General features: G+C 38.5%; 1 protein-coding gene across 4 annotated transcripts in view; it reads right to left on the bottom strand.

The window, feature by feature from the left end:
* The window catches only part of NRF1 (nuclear respiratory factor 1), a 143,132-nt gene that overhangs the window by 101,436 nt on the left and 15,839 nt on the right, over positions 1 to 25,857 (bottom strand). For 2 of the 4 annotated variants that reach the window (XM_058426662.1, XM_058426654.1), the window contains exon 2: positions 23,088 to 23,178. The exons of the other annotated variants lie outside the window; for them this stretch is intronic. The gene's annotated coding sequence lies outside the window, so the exon portion shown is untranslated. The remainder of the gene's footprint in view (positions 1 to 23,087; positions 23,179 to 25,857) is intronic. 4 annotated transcript variants of the gene reach the window in all.

Here is a 25,857-nt window from a genome sequence, read left to right as displayed (position 1 = left end):
TGGAGACTGGCTGCACAACAGTGTGAATGTACTTAACACTACCGAACTATATGCCTAAAAATGATTATGATGGTAAATTTATTGTTATGTATATTTTACAACTAACTTTTTAAAATTACCCTATATACCAGCGTAATTTCTGTGCAAAGAAGTGACTAATCTGGCCAGGCGCAGCAGCTCATGCCTGTAATCCCAGCACTTTGAGAGGCCGAGGCAGGTGGATCACAAGGTCAGGAGATCGAGATCATCTTGGCTAACATGGTGAAACCCTGTCTCTACTAAAAAAATACAAAAAATTAGCCGGGAGTGGTGGCGGGCGCCTGCAGTCCCAGCTACTCGGGAGGCTGAGGGAGGAGAATGGCGTGAACCCGGAAGGTGGAGCTTGCAGTGAGCTGAGATGCGCCACTGCACTCCAGCCTGGGTGACAGAGCGAGACTCCATCTCAAAAAAAAAAATAAATAAAAATAAATTTTAAAAAAGGAAGAAGTGACTAATCTTACAGGAGAATAATATAACCAGCCTGTATTATCTTTATTAAAAATCTTGTATATTATTTATTTTAAAAAATAAATTCTTTTAAAATAATAAACTCTTGAAGGTAAATTGCTGGGTCAAAAGGCATATATATTTTAAATTTTGATGTATATTGAAAAGCTGAGTACTTCAGTTGTACACTAACACTATCTCTACTTGTTATTAATACAAACCCACACGAACATATACACACATTTAAAATCTGACTATCATGTAACAGTATACAGCACTACACATCTGGAGTTTACCAAAAAATGTCAACCATATAGATATAGAAATATGACCTCTATGGCTGCATGTAAAAAGAACATAATCATTTATTTATGTAAAATTTTTCTCTTATTTTGTCCTACTCTACTATAGAAGTCTTTCTCCATCTTGAGATCTTTTGATTCTAAAATCCTTTGTTCCCTGAGTAACTGCTTTCTTAAACTAATCCTGCAATGTCTTTATTCTTTAGGTGATTTGTTTCTATGTAGATAATCAAATTTTCAATTTTCTGAGGTCTTTGAAAACACAGCAAAATGTGAACATTTGGAAAATCTGGGTAAAGGGTACATGAGAATTCTTTGTACTATTCTTGCAACTTTTCCCAAAGTCTGAAATTATGGCAAAATTAGAAAAGAATTTTTAAGCTACCCTTCCATATCCTGTTTTATGTGAGTTTCAGAATATCCAAGGGAATATATCCTAGCCCCTAGATTTGTACTAATCTAAAACAATTTAACATACTAAGTCACACAATTGAATATAATAGATGAGAGAAAGATACCATTAAAATGCTATTTTTCCATCCATTTCACTGTTCTTCGAGACAAACTGCTTAGGGCATTTTAGAATTCTGGGTACTTCAGAATTATTTTTAAATGATTTGGGATTAGATGGCACCTAACTGCTTTTCAAAGGGATTTGTAGGCTATGCACTTGGCATAATGGATTTCAATTCTTTGCTCCAGAATGTAGTTCACAGCATGAATCAATAGGGCTGTCTGCTTCACAGGCTTGCCATTTCTGCCCAGAGCCTCATCTCTTTCCACCTCTCTCCCTATCCCGTTCTTTGGCCTCTCTAACCATTTTTTTTTTTTTTTTTTTGAGACAGAGTCTCACTCTGTTGCCCAGGCTGGAGGGCAGTGGTGTGATCTTGGCTCACTGCAACCTCTGCCTCCTGGGTTCAGGCAATTCTCGTGCCTCAGCCTCCCAAGTAGCTAGGATTACAAGTGCACCACCAAGCCCAGCTGATTTTTGTATTTTTAGCAGAGACGGGGTTTTACCATATTGGCCAGGCTGGTCTCAAACTCCTGACCTCAGGTGATCCACCTGCCTCGGTCTCTCAAAGTGCTGGGATTACAGGCTTGAGCCACCGCGCCCGGCCTCTCTAACCATTTTTATTCAGCACACTCTGTGAAAAGCAAAGGCAAAGGTATTTCTGACTTCTTTTAACTAGAGTGGGATACTTATGAATGATACTTACAATGTTTCCATAAAATCGTAAAGGAAGCAGGCTGGTTAATGCCAGATATGACTGATATGTCATATGACATATGACATATGACATATTGCTGGACATCATCAGACCTCACTCTCCCAAGTCAATTTAGTGAAGCATTTTAGCTTTCCTCCATGAGGAGTTAGATTCCCTGGATAGCTAAAGTGATGCGAACTGTCAATAGGTAAAAACATATTAAATATTCTCTATTTTATAAAACAGCACAGTCTATCACCAAGATATACAGAACCCCTGGACAAGTTACTTAACCTCTAAGCTACCTATCATTTTTTTTTAATGAAAAAAAAAAAAATGACTACCTATTCTCAAAAGGATGATATGAGGATTAAATGAGATAACCCAGATAAAGTGAGGAACACAATGCCCAGCAATAAGTGCCTGACATTAATTATGATGATGATGCCAGAATCTCTATGTCTTTCCGATTCTATCCTTCTTGACTCATTACTTGACTAGTCTCACAAGCACTGGGCCTCAATTTCTTCATTTCTAAATCAGACAGTCATCTCTGAGGATAGTTTTCTTAACTGTGTGTAAGAGACTGAATCAGGCATCTAAAAAGCCCTATATTAACTCCAGCAACTGAAATATTGTCTCCTAGACATAAAATAAGGAAACTATAGGAAACCAAGTCCCCTAGCATAATTTCACAACAGTGCACAAAACGAAGAGGCAGCAGATGGACTTGAGAGTGATTCCTCTGAACTGATACAAAAGGTAAGATGAAAGCGCTGGCAACACATAATGACCTGTGACTCAACACCACATTCAAATAAAACAGCATACCTATCACCCAGAGCCAGTGGTGTTCAGCAGATTAGTCAATACTTCATTTAAAAAAAAAAAAAGAAAAAAGAAAAAACAATTCCCCCAACAGTAACTTAACATGGTAACAATTTCACTAAAATCTTTCTTACCCTGGATCATCACCTGGGGTGCAATATATTCTTCATCTAAAGGTCCTTCTTGGCCGGACACAGTGGCTCACACTCGTAATCCCAGCACTTTGGGAGGCCAAGGCGGGAGGATCGCTTACGTCTAGGAGTTCGAGACAAGCCTGGGCAACATAGGGAGACCCCGTCTCTACAAAAAATGAAAAATTAGCTGGGCACGATGGCACGTGCCTATAGTCCCAGCTACTCAGGAGGCTAAGGCAAGAGGATTGCTTGAGCCTGGGAGGACAAGGCTTCAGTGAGCCAAGATCGTGCCACTGCACTCCTGTGTGACAGAGTGAGACCCTCTCTCTTAAAAAAAAAAATTAAATTAAAAAGTCCTTCTTTATTATATAAACTACAAGAGGTTGGGGTAGGGGTAATCTGGTATAGAAGAGCTCCTACTTTTGTCCCTCTAGGCCAGTAATGGGTGGGTTAGTGGAAGAAAACACAGAAAAAGATTGTCTTGGCCCAGAGCACCCTGGTACTTGTAGTCAATAATACCTAAGGAGCTACTGGAATTTGAAGGAAATGTCCAAGGGAGTTAAATTTAGTCTAATCCACACATAATGGATGAGATTAAGTATAGAGTATTTTAAAAATCAAAGCAGAAAGAAAAGCAGGCCAGGAAATCTAATCAAAGTGTAACTAAATGTAAAAGAAAGCATTAGTCTAATCAATAGCATTATCATATCAAAAGAAAAACCGCAAGAACTGCCTAAGGGAAAATCTGACACCTAGCCTCAGTCTACAGTCCAAACTGGGGGGGGGGGGGGGGAGGGAACCTAGGCAGGCTCAACTTACATTCTTGGACACATCCAGAATATAAACTGCATAACTAGGATAGAAATTTTACCCTTTCTCAAAAAGCCTAAAGAAGCCTAAAGTCAACTATAGGGTTTGCTTCTCAGGGGGACACTAGGGTAATGGATGGAACTCTCACCACAGCAGTAAAAATTAAAAACAATTCCACAGCTCAAGTCAGAGTGAAAATAGAATCAAAGTAAAATGTGGCTTAATTCTGAGTAAAAATGGAACATAAGAAAAGAAGAATCCATTTGACCTAGGATAATTCTCTTTCAAAGAGTGTATGAGTGATGATATCAGACATGGAGAGAAAAAAAATATCCTCCCACACCACTGGACTCTACAGTTGAAAAAAAATAAATGAAGCTACAGTTGTATATGTAGTTCCATCTCCAGACTCCGACTACAGACCAAAATACAGAAAATGAAATATAATACAAAACAGAAGGTAAAAGTTATGAATCACGACAATGAAAAAGCAAAGATAAGGCTGACAGAAATTTGGAGGCAGGAGAGGGGCAGAAAGGTGGAAGAATGGCTAGGAGTATAGGAGTATTAATATCCTATCCTTACATGGTGAGGGAGTCAGGAGACATTATTAGCAGGAGATGGAAATAGTATTACAATGTAACTATCAAAAGTAGAAGGGAAAGGAAAAGTACTAAAAAAATAAGTACCTTATATTCCATAAAAGAAAGTCAAGCCGGGAGCGGTGGCTCACGCCTATAATCCCAGCACTTTGGGAGGCCGAGACGGGCGGATCACGAGGTCAGGAGGTAGAGACCATCCTGGCTAACACGGTGAAACCCCGTCTCTACTAAAAATACAAAAAATTAGCTGGGCGTGGTGGCGGTCGCCTGTAGTCCCAGCTACGTGGGAGGCGGAGGCAGGAGAATGGCGTGAACCCGGGAGGTGGAGCTTGCAGTGAGCCAAGATTGCATCACTGCACTCCAGCCTGGGCGACAGAGCAAGACTCCTTCTCAAAACAAAAAACAAACAAACAAAAAAAGTCAATAATGCCCATTTGATAAATCAAGAAATAGTGGTATAGACATATTATTTAGAGTTATGGAGGCATTACTGTTTGATGATACTATAAACAAAACAAACTATAAACAAAAAACAGTTAATTGTCTCTGAAAAGTGGGACTCGGGATAGGGAAAGAGTGGCAAAAGACTATTGATTTTTATTGTAAGTCCTTCTATTTGATCTTTTATTATATGAATGTATTACTTTGACTTTTAACAAAATGAGCTTTAAAAACAAATAGCTATGATATAGTCTTCCAAATTGATCCTTTTGAAAATTAAAATTAAATGACATGCTAGAGCCAACTGTCACTAGATAAATAAAGCTCCCTTCTTACGTTAAGAACTGAGAACAGCACAGTTCAAGTTTAGAAGTGGCCCTTGCCTTGAGTAAGACTAACTTCCTAATTTGCGGCATCTAAAACTAACAAAATTATATGACTAATCAAATATTTTTCATACCAATAGGTTAACTTTGTAAACATTCCTTAATACTAATAACACGATAATCCAGTTAACAATGATGCTTTTATATAACGCTTAAGAAAAACAAGCTTTAGTCTGGGCGTGGTGGCTCACGCCTGTAATCCCAGCACTTTGGGAGGCCAAGGCTGGGGGATCACGAGGTCAGAAGTTTGAGACCAGCCTGACCAACATGGTGAAACCCTATCTCTACTAAAAATACAAAAATTAGCCAGGGGTGGTGGCGTGTGCCTTTAATTCCAGCTAGTCAGGAGGCTGAGACAGGAGAATAGCTTAAACCTGGGAGTCGGAGGTTGCAGTGAGCCAAGATCGCACCACTGCCCTCCAGCCTGGGCAACACAGCGAGACTCCGTCTCAAAAAAAAAAAAAAAAAAGCAAGAAAAGGAAAAAAAGCTTTACCACACAACTTCATAATGACTTAGGGATGAGTGGATGATTTTATGAAAATACTGTAAGCGCCGGGCGTGGTGGCTCATGCCCGTAATCCCGAGAGGCCGGAGGCGGACGGATCACGAGGTCTGGAGTCAGCTGGGCCAACATGGTAAAACCCCGTCTCTACTAAAGATACAAAAATTAGCCGGACATGGTGGCACATGACTGTAATCCCAGCTACTCTGGAGACTGAGGCAGGAGAATTGCTTGAACCCGGGAGGCGGAGGTTGCAGTGAGCCAAGATTGCGCCATTGCACTCTCCAGCCTGGGCGACAGGGTGCGACTCCATCTCAAAAAAAAAAAAAAAAAAAAAGGAAATACTGTAAGCTCACTGAAGTCAGGGCTTGGGTCCATAAAGTCTCTATGAATAGATCTATCATAATGTGCTCTTTAATAAATGATTGTGGGCAATCAGCTGCACATTTTAATTACTAAAGCTACACCCAGGCAGTTACAGTTTCTGTAACTCTCCTATAAGGCTGTGCTGGCTGTTTATCTCTCTCTTCCTCTCACTTCCAAGCCCTGTCTTCTATTCTTGCCCGAGTTGCACTATTCCTCGCTCTGGGGCTGAGCCTGCCAACCATGTTTTCCAGACTTTACTGCCAGTATCCTGTTAGGTTTTGCCTAGGGAGACTGGAAGGAGAGAGAAGGGATTTCTTTGCTGTTTTCATTGCTGTAACATCAGCATTGCTCCAGCAAGAGGAGTGTTGCACCTCCCAACTCCAGCTGTGCCCCTTCTCTCCTGGTGGTTGAGTACCAGCTGAATGGCATTCCACTGGGAGATCAGATTACCAGCTGCGGGAGGACCTCTCTGAGCTTCCAGGTTCTTCTCTTCTGTTCCCCCAAACCTAGGGGTGATAGTGCTTCCTATCTGGATTACCTCAGTGTCTTTTGTGCTCTTTCATCTTGTAACACCTGTGTACCCAATTCCCAGAATTAAATTCTCTGAAATGCCACACATGGTTTTCTAGGCCCCGATTAATACTTAAAGAAGAAAATACATATCTGCATCCAAAATTACTCATACAGTGCTGGTAAGCAGCAATCTGGGATTCTCATACCCTCAATAAAGAAGTGATGTAAAAAATGAAGCCCATTTTTACAAGACTACAATTAGAGTTTCTGTTTTCAGACACTGATGAATCTCAAATTTAACGAACCATTAAAAAGATGCTAAGTTATAGAGTATAAAATGTCTCACAGGCCTGGCACAGTGGCTCATGCCTGTAATCCTAACACCTTGGGAGGCAGGTGGATCAGCTGAGGTCAGAAGTTCAAGACCAGCCTGACCAACATGATGAAACCCTGTCTCCACTAAAAATACAAAAATCAGCCGGGTGTGGTGGTGCACGCCTGTAGTCCCAGCTACTCGGGAGGCTGAGGCACAAGAATCGCTTGAACCCGGGAGGCGGAGGCTGCAGTGAGTTGAGATGATGCCACTGCACTCCAGCCTGGGCGACAAAGTAAAACTGTATCTCAGAATAAATAAATACATAAAAATAAAATGCTTCACACAGACAGAAATGGGACACTTAGAAGTGAGAAGGGAGCATAGACAGGAAAGTAGGTGATATCAACACAAACTTATGTTTGTGAGTCTATCTGACCTACTCTTTAAGTCTAACATTCCTGCAAACCTCAAAATCAACATCATAGTACTATATTGTCTCTTTATAGAAATAACACTGACAAACAGAAAATGATTTGTCATATTACTTGATGAATAGATCAGGTTTTTGGAAACCAAAGAAAATGTGGTAGCAGTGGTACCTTTGACCTTTATCTACCATTCTAATTCCCTAGCAGACTGCATAGACCTACTGAAAATCAATGGTGGGTAATGGCTATCATTTCCAGCATGGGAAAGAGCGATTTAGAGTTACCATTCTTTTTTTTATTATACAACTGGACTCAGCATGTACAAGTGTCTGGAGAGTCTCCTCTCCATTCTACCTCATGCCTACTTAAACACATCCTCACTTCTCCAGCGGGGTGGTGCAAACTCTGGAACCAGAATACTGGGTTCCATTTCTTGCTCTGCCACTTACTAGCAACTTGGAGGAGTTTCATTTGACTTTTTCTATGTCTTAGTTGTAACATCTGTCAAATGAAGGAAAATAACAGAATCTACTTCATAGAATTACTGGGGACAAAATGAATTACTATTTGAAAAAGGGCTTAAAGGGACATGGTATATAATGTAACTCATTATAAGTTACACTTAATATAAGTGTAACTTATTATTATTCCATGTACAAAGACGAGGACAGCAAAGAAATGTTGAAGGGACAGTTACATGATTTTTTTTTACACTGGGTGAAATAATGTTTACAGATCATATTAGGAATTTTGGCCATACAAATACCTCTATCATAGAGTTCTTAATCGTTTTTGAATCATAAACTTTCTTGGGGATGGGTGAAAGCTACAGAGCTCCTCCCTAGAAAAATGTTACACACACAGAATTTCCCAAAATATTCCAATGTTCTTCTATTCAAATCACAAATAGACTGTGTATTGCCAGAACACTAGAGGGTGCCACAGGCAAAGGAAAAAATGTAAAGACAGCATGGGGAATTTCGGCTTGCTGGAACATCTTTCCATAGAGAAGAGTTAAGTGAATGTACTTCATCAAATGCTTTAAAATATGTCAACTCTCTTATAGGTTCTGGATTAGCACTGTCCGGTAGAACTTTCTGCAATGATGGAAATATTCTAAATGTGTGCTGTCCAAAACTGTAGCTGGACATGTGGACTACTGACCACATGAGATCATAAGGAATTAAATGTTTAATTTTAATTAATATTAAATGGCCATATGTGGCTTGTGGCTACTATACTGAACAGTGCAGTTCTACATTCTAAAAAGTTTTGACTTGCTTCTTATCACAGGCCATTATCTATCAGTGTGAAGGTAATTTCTAATAGAGTGGGTTCATACAATTATTCAGGCCAATTTGTCCCTTGTGATAATTCAGCACTATAGAGACAGAAATAAAGATTTGTCAGTGTTTTGTCCTTACCCTACAGACGTTCACAGTCAAAAGTAAGCCATCTTTTTGCTCCTTACAGATGACCCTACCTACCTAATTTCCTATGTTTCTTTACTGAAACATCTTTCTAAGCCCCTGGGTTATAAGAGTTTAAAAAATAAGTAAGTGTATACTGAAAGACTGAATTAATATAGTTAAGTAAGTAGGCTTTCGCCATTTAGAAAACAAATCCTATTCTAGTGATATTTGCTAAGGGTTAAGGGAGCGCGGAGAAGACAAAACTGCAAGGACATGGGGCAGGCATCCTGAAGGAAAAGACAGAGTCTACAGTTAGAAGCTCGTCAGGCTCCAGAATGAAAAAAAGGGCACTGCAGGCAGCAGCAACAGCTTGTGAAAGCACATGGCATAACAAGGGGACATCAATGAACGCCCAGACAGCAGATTCAGGGGGAGTCTGGGGACCAAAGGAACACAGCTCTCAACTGCCTCCACACCAGATTCTTTCTTTACACTGCCATTTAGTCTACTAAAAATAAAGCTAACGCTGACCCACCTGTCAAAATGAAAGCAGTCTATCCACACTGTATAACAACTTACAGCTTACAACCCCGTGTCTGGCACAGTGCCTGAATGAAGTAGGTGCCTAGTGAAGGTTGGTGACAACAATAAAAAAGCATTAGAGAGTGCATTCTCAAATATGTAGACGCTTACCAGCAGCTAAGAATATCAATAAAAAGCAGGTGAGTTGTTGAAGCTATCCCTGGTTTGGAAAGATGGTGAATAGGAAGTTTGGTCTACCCAAGCATTTGCAACTGGGTCAGAATGCAGCTGGCATGGCTCTTTTTGCAGAATAATTGTTTGTCCACAGCTGCTCCCAAATTACCAAAAATCAAATAAGTAGTTGCCATGTGTGATAGCAGGATTAGAGGCTGCCTCAATTTCCATTATGGAAAAATAACGTAAATTGCCACAAGTCCCGCCCCCCCAGTCTCAAATAAACACAAAGGACACTTTTATTCAGATCCTGCATACTGTGAAACAGCATTGTTGTCTGGCTTCTTCAGTGGCGGGCTCAATTCTGCTGGATCTGTCACTACATAACCAACATCCAGTTAAAGCTATTTCCTAGCTTCTGCAGGGCAGCTCAATTCATGATTTCTCTTCTGAAATAACTGAACTAAGGATTTGTTTCTGGATAAAATTATGAAAGTATTTAAGTGCTAATAGCACAGACCTAGGAATCTCTGCTATTCATTCACTCTCTCCTTCATTCAACAAATAATTACTGAATTCTTATCAGGTACTCTTATTGTAGCATGTGTATTCCAAGAAAACCTATGACTGGCAATTCTAATTTTGTATCTCTAAGTTTAAAAAGTGTATTCTCAGCCTGGGTGAAATGGTGAAACCCCATCTCTACTAAAAATACAAAAAACAGCTGCGTGTGGTAGTGCTTATGGTTATTCAGCTACTTGGGAGGCTGAGGTGGGAGGATGGAGTGAGCCCAGGAGGCAGAAGTTGCAGTGACTTGAGATTGCACCACTGTACTCCAGCCTGGAAAACAATGGGACCCTATCTCATTTAAAAAAAAAAAAAAAAAAGTTTTTAAAGAATGTATTCTTTTAGAAGTGACTTGTGTCCTTTGGGGGTAACTTAGAAAATATAGGGGCATTAAAAATAAACACAAATCACTGTAACCTGAGACAGCTACATTACCAAGTTAGCAATTTTATGTATATGCTTCCAGCATTTCCCCTGCTAGTTTCTTATATGGTTGGCTTTGTTTCATTGTTTTTAAACAAAAATGAGCCTATATTGTATATACTGTATTACAAATGTTTTTTCACTTAATATAGATTAAAATATTCCATGTTATTAACATTTTTGTATCTTTCTTAAATGTCTACAGAGCATTCCCTATAAGAACATACAGTAGTTTAGTTTACCAATCCTCTGAAGTCATTTAGGTTCTTTCCAATTTCTCACTATTATAAATAGCACTATTATGATAACTGTAGTATTCAATAAATATCTCTTGAATAAATGAGTAAACAAATGGTTTAATAAGCTGAGTCTTGGCTGGGCGCGGTGGCTCACGTCTGTAATCACAGCACTTTGGGAGGCTGAGGCGGGCATATCACTTGAGGTCAGGAGTTCGAGACCAGCCTGGCCAACTGGGTGAAACCCCGTCTCTACTAAAAAAAAAAAAAAAAAAAAAATACAAAAAATTAGCTGGGCATGGTGGCGAGTGCCTGTAATCTCAGCTACTAGGGAGGGTGAGGCAGGAGAATTGCTTGAACCTGGGAGGCGGAGGTTACAGTGAGCCGAGGTTGTGCCACTGCACTCCAGCCTAGGCAACAGAATGAGGCTCTGTCTCAAAAAATAAAATAAGCTAGGCTGGGCACAGTGGCTCATGCCTGTAATCCCAGCACTTTGGCAGGCCGAGGCGGGTGGATCACAAGGTCAGGAGATCGAGACTATCCTGGCTAATATGGTGAAACCCCATCTCTACTAAAAATACAAAAAATTAGCTGGGCGTGGTGGCACGCACCTGTAGTCCCAACTACTCGGGAGGCTCAGGCAGTAGAATTGCTTGAACCCGGGAGGTGGAAGTTGCAGTGAGCCGAGATCACGCCACTGCACTCCAGCCTGGGTGACAAAACAAGACTCCATTTCAAAAAAATAAATAAATAAAAATAAAATAAAATAAGCTGAGTCTTTAAGCACATACCAAATTACTTCTTTAGCTTTTAAAAGACATAAGACAGGCCGGGCGCGGTGGCTCACGCTTGTAATCCCAGCACTTTGGGAGGCCGAGGCGGGCGGATCACGAGGTCGGGAGATCGAGACCACGGTGAAACCCCATCTCTACTAAAAATACAAAAAATTAGCCGGGCGTGGTGGCGGGCGCCTGTAGTCCCAGCTACTTGGAGAGGCTGAGGCAGGAGAATGGCGTGAACCCGGGAGGCGGAGCTTGCGGTGAGCCGAGATAGCGCCACTGCACTCCAGCCTGGGCGACAGAGCGAGACTCCATCTCAAAAAAAAAAAAGACATAAACATTTTGAGTAATCGTACACTTATGATTCTGCATACGTTCACAGCAGGCAGAGAAAGGGAATGCAGTAAAAACAGCAATCTAAATATAAAGGAAAGCACATGATACTTGGTGGTGAATGGAAGACAGAATAAAAATATTAACCTTTTATAACCCAGACAATATGTAAGTTGAGTACAGGTGTCAGAAGGTAGAATATAAAAAGAGGGACATGAAGGGAGTATTTAAAATCCCATTTTCCAAAATGGCAAGTTAAGAGGCCCTACAGGAAGTTGATGGATCAAAAAATTAAAGTTTATCATTTAAAATTATAAAGATAATTAATAAATTACTTTCAAAGTAATATAAATATCAAATAATGACGGGGGTAAAAAAGTGAGTTAACTTCTCATTTTTCACATCAAAAACTTCACAGGTATCGTCTAAAGTTGATAAATCAAGGAACAGAAGTCTAAACATATTATTTAGCCTTATGGAAGTAACCACAAGGGAAGCTAAAAACAGAAATAGTGAAATAGTTTTTAAAGGCTGTCTCTGGATAGTAGGACTGGGATGGCAAGAAAAGGGAAGAGCCAGGAGGCTTATGGTTATTCATCTTAAGGTCTCCATGGCTCTGTGATTTGTTAGGACGTACAAATAATACCCTGATGAAGACTGGCTGGAAAATCTGGAACTGTTTACTTTGGTTTTCCAAATATATAATCTTACCTTGATAACTGGTCAAATCCAACTGTCCACAGAACATTCCTTTAACCAGAGGCAAACCTAAAATGCTTAAGACTTTGGAGACTATCTAGTTTGATTTTCTCATTTTCCAAATTGTGACCAAGAAAGACCCAGTGAGTTACCCAAAGTCACATCTCTAATTGGTGGCAAATCTGAAACTTGAACCCCTATCACCTGCTTCTCAATCAAGTGTTCCAGCTGCTCCATCAGAGACCCACCCTTTGTACCCGAGCACAGTCTCCACTCATTACTTGCTTGGGCTCCTTAACTGCTAATGCAAGCTATTATGTATTAATAGCTTAATAATTAAGCTCTTAATTAATTAATCTGCAAGCCAAAATTTGGGTTTTATTGGGGGTACAGTAAATTTGGGTTCTGTCTTTTAAGAGACAGGGTCTCACTCAATCACCTAGGCTGGAGTGCAGTGGTGCAATCATGGCTGACTGCACCTTTCACCTCCTGGGACCCTCCTGCCTCAGCCTCCAGAGTAGCTGGGACTACGGACGTGAGCCACCATGCCTAGCTAATTAAAAATTTTTTTTGTAGGGACCAGGTCTCGCTATGTTGCCAGGCTGGTCTTAAACTCCTGGGCTCATGCGATCCTCCTACCTTGGCCTCCTAAAGTACTTGGATTACAGGCATGAAACACAGCACCCAGCCTTGAATTTGTATTATAAAACGGTATGCATGTTGAATTGATTTTTCAAACTGTACCTGCAGCCACCCATCCTGGTCCCTCTAATACATCTCCTGTTCCCTCAACCCTCAACCCCACCATCATTGCCTTAGATAATATACAATAGCTACTTTGAGAGCTGATTCCCACAAACTGAGAGGCCTGACAGCATGATTCTCAGCCACAGGAATAAATGCAGTTCATAAAGTTGCCAAAGCAGTCTTGTGAAGCTACAGTCTTCTGTGAGCACCAGAGTGTTCAACTGACTTTATGTTCTTCTTCACCTACATTAAACTGTTTAGCTAACTATTCATTCCCATTTTCAGTAGATGGAAAGAGAAAAAAATTACCTTTTTAAAAAAAGGGGGGCAGGAGAGCGCAGTGGCTCACACCTGTAATCCCAGCACTTTGGGAAGCTGAGGCAGGCAGATCACCTGAGGCCAGGAGTTCGAGACCACCTGGCCAGCATGGTGAAACCCCGTTTCTACTAAAAACACAAAAGTTAGCCGGGTGTGGTGGCATGCACCTATAATCCCAGCTACTCGGGAGGCTGAGGCAGGAGAATGGCTTGAACCCAGGAGGTGGAGGTTGCAGTGAGCCCCGAGATCACGCCACTGCACTGCAGCCTGGGTGACAGAGCAAGACTCCATCTCGCAAAAGAAAAAAAAAAAAGGGTTGGGGGGACACGGGGCTGACCTTTTAAGGAAAATGGAGAGTTGGGAACACCATTTTTATGTTTGTATTAAACCAATTTATAAAAATTATTTTAAGTTGAATTTTAAAAGGTATGAAAATCTGTACAGATTATTATTTATATAAATTTAGGAACAAGCGAACAACAAAATGTAAAACTGGAACCACGCCAATTACTGGAAATCAAGTATATATGGAAGAGTCAAGATCAAATAACCAAAATCCCCATAAATTGTCAGGAGTTTTGAGAGCAGCTTGGCCAAAATGGCGAAACCCCATCTCTACTAAAAACACAATAATTAGCCAGGCATGGTGGCGCATGCCTATAATCCCAGCTACTCGGGAGGCTGAGAAGGGAGGATCGCTGAAGCCATGGAGGTCAAGGCTGCAGTGAGCAGAGATTATGTCACTGCATTGCAGCCTGGAGGACAGAGTGAAACCCTGTCTCAAAAAAAATTCCCACTTTACTTTGTGAGTTAATTCATTGAGATAAACTGTATCTTGGATTACTTACAAAATTAAAAACGCCATATAATCAAAATTAGAGGCACAGTAGTAAGAAGGAAAAAAAATCACATTAGAATCCTACACAAGGATGTTAAAGTAAAAAAGCATATTATATTTCAAGACTAAAACCAACAAAATTTAGAAAGTAATTGAACATAAAATTAAAATGCCTTTACCTAAAACTAGGTATAACATCTCCATTTTAGAATTTGTTTAAGTCTATAAAAGATATCACTAAACTCACAGGAGGGGAGAAATACTACCTAAATTCCTAAAGAAATCAAAACTACCTAAATAACATTTACACTATATTTCCTGTTTAAAAAAACCAATCACCAAAATTTTTCCATGACTACCAATGTTGCCATTTACAACAAGTATAGGCTAGAGAAAAGAATAATTATCCTATAAGAATAAAAAATATTTTTCTCAATACCACTTTCTCAGTGTAATCTTTGATAAAATTCTCAAAAACAGAAAGGGAAAAGAGACCATCAAATGTAATTTACCATACCCACATTTATCGGCAGCTACTTGGTCCTGGCCACAATGGATGTCCTGCAGCTGGCTGTCAAACCACCAAAAGCTGCTCATCATCCACCTTCCTAGTCTCTTAGAACTAAGCTCACTTGGGTCAAAACAAGTCAACCGCCTTTCTCACCAGCAGTAATATGCTGGAATAAAGTGTCAAGTATAATTCTGGCTGCCAAGATTTTGTTCTGAACAACAGACTTGTAACTATGAAAGGGGACATTAAATTAGAGCTATTGTCTGAAAGAAAAGGGCAATCTGTATCTGTAGCTTGACTGGGATAACACAGGTCTTGATCTGTAGTCAAACCAGAGGAAAAGGAAGCAACCAGAAAAAAAACCACATATCACAACCCCCAAAAAGAGTGAACTATTGAAAAAAAAAAAAAAAAAACTGTGCCAGTAGCAATGTACAAATAAAACTAGAGTCATACTTTAGAACAGATTCCATGTGCTGTGCAACAAGGAATATTAACTCTTGGTACAGAGAAATATCACAGAAGCCTTAAAGCAGAGGTGTCCAATCTTCTGGCTTCCCTGGGCCATGTTGGAAGAATTGTCTTGGGCCACACATAAAATACAATAACAGTAACGATAGCTGATGAGCTTAAAAAAAAAAAATAAATAAAATCACAAAAAAACTCATAATGTTTTAAGAAAGTTTATGAATTTGTGTTGGGCCACATTCAAAGCCATCCTGGGCCGCATGCAGCTTGTAAGCTGCAGGTTGGACAAGCTTGTCTTAAAGGATGAAATAGATTTATGCGTACTGACACACAAAAAAACCCATAAAATGATGGAAATTGAAAACAACAGGTTATAAAATCTGCTAGAATGAGTGTGGTCTGATTTTTTTAAGTGTAAATAAATATGGTTGTGGACAAACAAAATAATTTTGGAAGATATACTAAAACTATTAAGAATAGTTTTTATCTATGCAAAATAGAATTATGGATTATAAAAACTTTATTTCTGCTTTACAGATTTATTTCTCCCTTCAAAATAATAAGAATGTGATTACTTTTATAACCATTGTTATGTCCACGTTTGAGAAAGAAAAGACAAACAGCATAAGCTCTTCTTCTTTTTACCAAATGAAATACCAGAGGCCTCCAAACTCATGAAATCAGGGACACATACAGACTTTCCAAGCTGCCCAACGTCCTCTGGGAGCCATTTTCTTCCTTGCTTTTTTGCAGGGGTTTCCAATGAATCTTCTTTTTTTTTTTTTTTTTTTTTTTTAGCAGAGCCTTTTCTTTAAGCAGAATCCTGTACAGAACCTCAAAATGTAAGGTAACAGTGGAATTTCTTCTATTGAAGGGGATGGGGATGCAGAGAGTTAAAGCCATTCATCCTCCTCACCACTCAGAACTCCAGAGCACAAGTGGAAACACTGTGATTAATCTAAGTATTTCATTGTACAGTTGGGAAACTGAGGCCCAAGGATTACTCTCCTGTTAAGCCCTGTCTTATTGACTGGCTGTGGGTCATTTTACTTACTAGGCATTATAGACACAGTAACTGGGGCCTGCAAGCTTTTCAGATACATACTGAAAGTTTAAGAGAAACTGAAAACACACAAATTGGCTCCAATAACTGTCAAAAAGACAAAGAAACATAATGGTTCTTGAAGTTCAGTATGATTCAAGCACTCCAAACACCCTGGCAGCTTTGCAAATGAATACGTTTTTCTATTGTCTGAGGTTTATGTTTAGCCATATGTATCCATCGAAGCAACACAAACTAGAATCAGCTATTGAGAAAAGACAAGTGGAAGAAAAGCAGCAGCAGAGGGATAGTTTTCGAAACTGAAATGAGACAGAAAAGATACATTGATCAAATTCCCCAAACACCCCAATGGCTTAATGAGCATTAATCTAACAAGATAAATGTTCACAGGCATAAACATATCATTCTAAACTTTGTTCTAAAAAAAACCCATTGAAAGGCCAGGTGCAGTGGCTGATGCCTGTAATCCCAGCACTTTGGGAGGCCAAGGTAGGCAGATTACCTGAGGTCAGGAGTTTGAGACCAGCCTGGCCAACATGGTGAGACCCCATCTCTACTAAAAATACAAAAATTAGTCAGGCGTGGGGGCACACACCTGTAATCCCAGCTATTTGAGAGGCTGAGACACAAGAATCCCTTGAACCCAGGAGATGGAAGTTGCAGTGAGCCGAGATCACACCACTGTACTCCAGCCTGGGCAACACAGTGAGACTCTGTTTCAAAAAAAAAAAAAAAAGAAAAAAAAACACATTGAAGAAAAACAGGATGATGGAGACTTGTGTCATCATCACAGAGAAAGTAAAAAGATTCAGAAACACTGGCTCACAGTAAATTTAGTCTGGAAAAAAATTATCACATGACAAGCAACATATGCACAATGTGAACAATGACCACTCCTGTACTTAGCCCTGGGCACTCCACTTTTAAAGATACGAGAAAAATCCCATTATATTTCACTGGGACTATGAAAATGCTTAATGAATAGTTAGAAAATAAGGGGTGTTTAAATATAAAGAAGGACTTTAGGAATCTCTTTCATAAAATATTAAAAGACCATTATGAGGAAGAGGAATTAGATTAAGCCTGTGACCCTAATTTAAAAAAAAGGTAAGAAATTATGGCAAAATTCTGGTCAACAGATCATTTTTCTAACAGGGGTGTATAGTCAGAGTGGCTGGAAGCAGTGAGTTCTCCCATCACTAGATGTCCTCTTGCAAAATCTAGACAACCACTTGGGGGCACTGGAGACGTGGGCCTTGCATGCATCCTGACTCAAACTAGCAGGCAGAAAGAAAGGTAACAAAAAAAGATTCCACCCCAGGAGAGTCTGAACCCTGCCGTCCAAAAGTGTTTATTAGGAAGACTGTCTCAGGTCATTTGGATACATACCCCAGATAAGATTGGATACAGTCCTTGCCCTTCTCCTGGGAGAATAGAATCTATTGATATTCTGCTGCAGTTGGGGGTATGTACAAATGCACATACAAACAGAATTACACAAATAGTATGAAGCTAGCCTTAAGCAAAGGCTCAGTCCTCTTTAAAGAAATGTAACACTTCCAAAGGTGGTGTGTTTAAAAAACAAACAAACAAACAAACAAAAACTGTAACAGTAGAAGCTGAAAAGCTCTCCCAGAGAAAGGTAGGAAAAAACAAAACTCTTCTGCTATCATAGTCTTAAAACATTTTATACAGTTGCCCTATAATTAACAAATTACAAAGGAAAGCAAGTTTTATTAACATATTGTTCCCCTTTTCCCATCTCTGAAGATTATATTCTATATAGTCAAATTAATGCTCCAACAACACCTTACTTAATGCTACAATCTCAACCATCCCCAACAGCCTAGAGAACCTGAGAAAGGACTTGGACTTGTTTTATTTTGCCTTTTAAATTTGTACACTATTCCAACAAATATAGTCTTCTGATTTCTGAGGACAAAGCCGAAGTGGTAAAGCAAGACAAAGAGAGTAAAAACACAAAGAAAAGGAAAAAAATAGATAAAGAAAAGAGAAAGCAAACAAGAACAAGCAAAGTACAACCAGCTGGTATTATTTATGTAGGGACAACCAGCCCCACAGACCTCAATTACTTGTAATCCTATCACAGGGCAAGTATTCTATCAATATACCTGAGTAAGGTGTTTTTGAAAAACACATGAGCAACCTAAAAATTAATACATCAGCCACTTTGGAAGCCTGTTGGGCAATTTCTTACAAAACTAAACATAGTCTTACCATAGGATCCAACAATTGAACTCCTTGGTATTTACCCAAATATGCTGAAACTTATGTCCACACAAAAACCAGCACACAAATAAATATTCACAGCAGTTTTATTCACAATCACTAAAACTTGAACACAACCATGATGTTACTCAGTATGTGAATGATAAACAACTTGTGGTACATCCATACAGTGAAATATTATTCAGCATTAAAAAGAAATGAGTTATCAAGCCATGAAAAGTTATCCAGCCATTAAATACATATTGCTTAGTGACAGAGGCCAATCTGAAAAGGCTACATTTGTATGATTCCAACCATATGACATTTTTGGAAAAGGCAAAACTATGGAGACAGTAAAAAAAAATAGTTGTCAGGGGTTAGAGAAAGGAGGGAAGACAGGAGCACCAGGAGACTTTTGGATTAGTGAAACCATTCTGTATGATTACATATTTGTCAAAATCCACAGACTGCACAAACACACAGAATGAACTTGAATGTAAACTATGGACTTCGGTTAATACTGGTTCATCAACTGTAACAAATCTACCATGCAACAGCAAGATATTAATAAAGGAAATGGGTAGGAGAGAACATGGTAACTCTCCATACTCTACAATTTTTCTATAAAGCTAAAACTGCTCTAAAAAATAAAGTGTGAGTGTGTGTGTGTGTGTGTGTGTGTGTGTGTGTGTGTGTATATATATATATATATATATATATATATATATATATACACATATATATTTAAATACCGATGTAAAAAAAAATATTCCCTTAAAAAATCACGGCCAAAGAGGGTACAGGGATTTTCAGGCATGGTCAGGAGCTCCACCAATGTAAATCACCACAGCCTGCCATTATATAATGCTGAATACTTTCACAGATTTACAGTTTATATATTATAGATTTGTTACACATATATTATAGTTTATATGTATTTATTCTTAAAGTACAGTTTTATATGCATATACACACATACACATCACTTATAGCTAATAAGTATGGTTATCTAGTGCTGAATACATCTGAACATAAAGGGTGAGCAGTGGTGGGAAAAGACTGAGAAGTCAGGAGGGTTGGTCAGCTGCATCCATTGAAGATTCCATGTTGCTGGCGGAAGTCTCCCCCTACTCCCACTGGTGAGAAAAATGGCTCAGACTGCTGCTTCTTCACTTTAAAAAGTTTGGTGGAGCTCTTGTTTGCCAACAGTAGCCTATGGTGGCATTTGTCTTAAATTGTGTATCATGCTTTTCCTGCTCCCTCCCTGCAGTGGTGTAGCATGTTAACAAAGATCTAACTAAAAAGTGCACAAGAGTTCAAAGGCACCTAGAACAAAAGGAGTCACAATATAGTTCAGTAATCAGTGCTTTCCACAGTGACATCGAGTTGCCAAGAAAAGATAAAATTATAAGCACACCACAGTATTCTGGCTTAATGAGCACAGAAATACTTGTAGGCTTCTTTTTATTTTCCTTTTTCCCATAAAAAATGGTTAAAACCAAAACAGTACTTAACGTTTAAAAAGATAAGCATCACCTATCTGGCAAATCTGTTTACTAGAAAAATCTCATATAAATTTAAAAGCACGTTCAGTAATACAGCCTCTTTCCAGATGCCACTTCTACGGTGTTTGCATACTAAGAAATAGACTATCAATATCTGTTACAGGTAGTAAATTTACCAAGTATGTCTGATATATAATGCTCATTCATTTTCTTTCCCCCTTTTCAACTAAGAATCAATTAAAATGGGATTACAGGCTTTATGTAGCTGTTTTGCAATTTTATGTAATCTTTAAAACTGGGTCCCTTTTATATTAAAGGGTACCAAAAAATATATACATAAGTAGGAAGAGAAGAAGCAAACGAAAAAAACAAAATATTGACTTTAGTATCTCTGGATAGCAGGGCTACAAATTTTTATCATCTTCATACTTCCCTTTATTTTTAAAATTCCCCCCCAAAAAAGTATTACTTTCACACTCCATTATATCAAATATCTACAGCACTTAAAATGAGTAAACTATAACTACATGTACCAATAAAGTTTAACCTCTTATACAAAGCTTAAAAACATATAAAACAATATTACACTTTTTAGTTTTCCCTGCAATCCAAACAGTTTTTTTTTTTTTAGTGGATACATACACATACAGAAAAAGTTTGTAAAAATGCAGGGAGAGAATAAATATCAAATTGAGAATAATGGTCACAGCTGGGAAGGGAGGGGACTAGGATGGGGAAGGGGTGCCCAATAAGCTTCAACAATAACTGTGATTTTTATTACTTTAGGTAGTAGGTATATGGAATTTCTTATATTGTTCTATATCCTTTTTTATGCCTAAAGTATTTCAAAAAATTGTTTAAAGTGTCAACTACTGTAGTCATACTAAAAACAGCAGGACTTAACCCCAATCTCTTCAAACTACTTAAATGGGGTTATAGTACTGAGTAAATCAGAGATAAATGTATCTATTATAAATAAGAAAATTCTTTTAAGAGACAGGGTCTCGCTTTCTCACCCAGGCTGGAGTGCAGTGACATGATCACACCTCACTGTAGCCTCAAACTCCTGGGCTCAAGCAATCCTTCAGCCTCAACTTCCCAAGTAGCTGGGACTACGTGCACATTACCCACACTCAGCTAGTTTTTAAAATTTTTTTAGAGATGCAGTCTTGCTATGTTGCCCAGGCTGGTCTCGAACTACTGGCCTCAAGCAGTCCTCTTGCCTTAGCCTCCCAAGTAGCTGGGATTACAGACACAAGCCACTGTGAGCCTGGCATATAATGAGAAAATTTTTTGAGAAATTTAAAGCAGTTCTGAAGGTCAGCAGTCATGTATATTTATAAGCAAACAGCAATCTGAAATCTGTGTTCCAAAAAGTATCTGTAGCAAACATTCCAATCTACGCCTTACACAAAGAACTCAAATTTAAATCTGTCCAGTAAACTTAAATATATACATTATTTTGAATATGCCTTTTTTTTACACACTTATAACTCTAAAAGAAGATTTTTTACTTTGGTCAGTTTTAAACAGTCTTTTAAGAATGTCATAAAAATAGGATTAATTTCTGACTGGTATTTCCCAGGTTGGTGATTTCAAATCAGATGGTTTCAGTTTATCATCTTATGATATGCTATGGTAAAACCAGGCTGAGGAAGTCCAAGGAAACACTGAATAGGCTTCTCCCTGAAAATCAAGTTCCTGGCCAGCCTCCATGGCTCACACCTATAATCCCAACACTTTAGGAGGCCAAGGTGGGAGTACTGATTGAGCTAGGAATTTAAGATCAGCCAGGGCAACATAGCGAGACCTTGTTTCTAGAAAACACTTAAAACCAGCCTGGGCAACAAAGGGAGACCCCATCTCTACAAAAAAATTAAAATCAAGTTCCTTAGAAAGATTCAGAAATATTCAAGGATGTTAAGATGTCCCTGGGTCTCTTGCTATAGTCTCGCTCAACTTTATGAAAAGCAAGTAAGCAAACTGATTTAAGAAAGCTCATGAAAATGTCCCACATAAAGGCAGAAACTTTGGCTCAAGTATTTTAAGTATCAACTTCAAAGTTATAATATTTTCATAATATAAAAAATTTTGCTCAAAACAACATATGAGTGTTTCATTTACTGGTCCTCAGCATTTGATACTGATTTAAAATCAATTTAGGACAAAAAGGAGGTCAAAGTTCAAAATGCCTACAAAATAATTTTTTTAGGTTAACATAAAACTGGTTTAAATATTCCAGGTATTTGAACTGATCAATCTTTTTATTAAGCTACTTTCTTTAAAAGAATAAATAAAAATACTCTATTTCAAAGCAATGCCCTCACCCAATTTTACACTAACTTCTGTGAGGACAAAATAAACTGACAATTTACCCAGTGTAGTCAGACTCTTTCTTATTCAGGAAACCGCCTCTTCCAATCCAAAGAATATCAGGATTTATAGAAAACAAAGGTTTCCTTGGACTATGTCTCACAACAACAAAACAAGAAAGAAGCCCAACATATTACAAAGCAGAAGAGAACAACAAAATGTATTTCTTAGCTCACTATGGAAAATCAAAATGATTTGTTTTAACATTCACCTTCTATAATCCCTTTTGAAAAGACATTACTAGATCAAGCACAAGCAGAGACCTATTGAAATTTAAATTGAATGTTTGCTTTTCAGATCAGAACCATCCTAGTTGAGGATCCTCTCTCTAAGAGACCATTACAAATTTAAAGACACAAAAAGTAGAGGATTCATTAATAGGAGCCAGGCAAGGCTCAGACTGTTAGCTCTGTAAGTACTATCACCTTATATTTTGTTCTTTTATTTCATCATTTGCATTTACCAAGTGTACATCATCCACATTCCATTTGTTCACTCTATTCTCACAAACGTCTACGGAAAAGCTGCCTGAATGGATGGGAGACTGCCTATATTAATTTTACTCACCAAGTTTTGTCCTGTTTAAATGTCAGCATACCACATTCATTAAACAAATATCCTTTGAGCACCTTTTCTGTGTAAAGTTCTGGACCAGGAACTGAAAGGGGATATTAGGATGATTAGTTTGACCCTCAAATAGCTTAACAGCAGTTCTCAAAGTAAACCATGGGACCCTGGGGGTCCTTGAGATTCCTCAAGTGATCAACGAGGTCAAAATTATTTTCATAATAACTAAGATGCTATTTGCCTTTTCTCAATGCATTTATATTTACACTTACGATGCAAAAGCAATAGTGGGGTAAAACTACTGACACTTAGCACAATTTAAAGTAACAGCACAAAACTATACTAGTAGCCATTATATACTTCACCTTCATGTGCTCACGGTAAAAAGGAGAAAAAAGTCCATTTTATTTAAGAATGTGCTTAATTAGAGTAAATATTATTAATTTTATTAACTCTTCTCCCCAGTTATGTCTTTTTACTATTCTGTGTAACAAATGGAAAGTATGCATAAAGCGCTTCTGTTGCATTCAGAAATGGCTGTCTCAAAAAGCGTGTGTGCAGGCCGGGTGCAGTGGCTCACACCTGTAATCCCAGAACTTTGGGAGGCTGAGGCGGGCAGATCACCTGAGGTCAGGAGTTTGAGACCAGCCTGGCCAACATGACGAAACCCCGTCTCACTAAAAGTACAAAATTCAGCCAGGCGTGGTGGCAGGCATCTGTAATCCCAGCTACTCAGGAGGCTGAGGCAGAGAATCGCTTGAACCCGGGAGGCAGAGGTTGCAGTGAGCTGAGATTGCGCCACTGTACTCCAGCCTGGGTGACAAGAGCAAGACTGCATCTCAGGAAAAAAAAAAAAAAAAGCGTGTGTGCCATGTTTTATGTTGCAAGCTGAATTAGCTGCTTTTTTTCACAAGGAATACCATTTTTACTCCAAAGAGTGGCTGACAGACAAACTATACTGTTCTTCAGACCTCAGTATTTGACAGACGTTTTCTCAAAAATTAAAAGTGTTTCTGTCACTTCAAGGAAAACAACTGACAATATTTTTTGCCAATGATGGAAATTTGATATTTGAAGTGATAATTAGAATTTTGGAAAACTTGTATCTGCTACAGTAAGTCTGATAGTTTTCCATTACTTAAAAGCCTTTTCTGATGAGATTGGTGGTGATGTTAAAGAATGTGATTTTTGTGTCAATATTTGAAAGATCTCCATAAACTTGATGAATTAATATTTTCCAAATTACCAATAGATGATGTTACGAAATCACACATCGGTTAAAATATCCATTCATAGAGCATGATAAACCAATAGGTTTTAATGTAAGAGTAGTTACCATTTCAGATTTCACATTGCAACTCATCTTTAAGAAACTACCACTGCTGAGTTTTAATATATCAAAGAATATCCACAATTATCTGAAAAGGCTCTTAAAATACTCTTCCAACCACATATTTGGTATGAGACCAGATCTTCTTTTTATACTTTAACCAAAGCAACATACTACAGCAGACTGAGTGCAAAAGCACATGAGACTTCAGCTGTCTTCTCTTAAGCCAGACATTAAAGAGATTTGCAAAAACTATAAAATATGTTTCACTAAAGTGTTCTTTGTTTTGAAAAAGTTATTTTTCATAAAATAGTAACATAATTAAAATATTAACTTTTTAACATGTACAGGGTTATTTTTTAAATTAAGCATTTTAAAATTTTCTCAGTTTTAATTTCTAATATAGTATCAAAAGTTATAACATACATAAATAAAAGCTATTATATTTGGAGTCCTCAATAATTTTTATGAGAGTAAAGGGGTCATAACAGCAAAGATTAAGAACCACTGAGGTGGGCAGATCACGAGGTCAGGAGATCGAGACCATCCTGGCTAACACTGTGAAACCCTGTCTCTACTAAAAAAACACAAAAAAATTAGCCGGACGTGGTGGCGGGCACCTGTAGTCCCAGCTACTTGGGAGGCTGAGGTTCCTACCCGGGAGGCAGAGCTTGCAGTGAGCCAAGATCGCACCATTGCACTCCTGCCTGGGCGACAGAGCAAGACTCCGTCTCAAAAAAAAAAAAAAAAAAAAAAAAAGAACCATTGGCTTATAGTATAATAAGAGAGAAAAAAACACAAATAATAATCCAAGGCAGAATGTGATGATTGCCAGAGTCCATCTATTCCTGGGCATTCCTGCTCTTCCTAAACTAAACCTATGCTACTTACCAGGCTCTTGAAATAATTTATTTAGCTCTGCTGTCAATATAATCAAAATGAGTCATTCATTTAGCAACCATGAAAAGGGTACAAGCAATACCAAGATAATGTGTTAAACTAATTTCAATTGATGAGTTTTTCTTTACTTGCTTTCTAAATAAGTGACCTGAATTAAAATTAGTTTTATTTCCCTGGTAGAAACTGAGTCAGCCTATAAGGACAATTCTTTCACAAAAGACTATATAATAGTCAATTCTCTTGGAAATGCACCCCACACAATCAAATTGTAATGGAAAGCTATGGAATTTGGTGCCCTATCAACAACAGGACAAAAAACTTGGAGTCCTACAATGGTCTTGAGGATCAGGATACAAAATGTTATTCTTTTTTTAAAAAGCACGTTTGCTGGGCAAGGTGGTTCATGCCTGTAATCCCAACACTTTGGAGGATTGCTTGAGCCCAGGAGTTTGAGACCAGCCTGGGCAAGATGGTGAGACCTTATATCTACGGAAAAAAAAAAAAAGAAAAAAAAAAACAATTGGCCAAGCATGATGACAG

This window comes from Hylobates moloch, unplaced genomic scaffold, assembly GCF_009828535.3.
Source record: "Hylobates moloch isolate HMO894 unplaced genomic scaffold, HMol_V3 SCAFFOLD_1, whole genome shotgun sequence".
Taxonomy (NCBI): Eukaryota; Metazoa; Chordata; class Mammalia; order Primates; family Hylobatidae; genus Hylobates; species Hylobates moloch.
The sequence above is the reverse complement of the archived record's forward strand: the minus strand, read 5'-3'. Positions and strand labels throughout refer to the sequence as shown.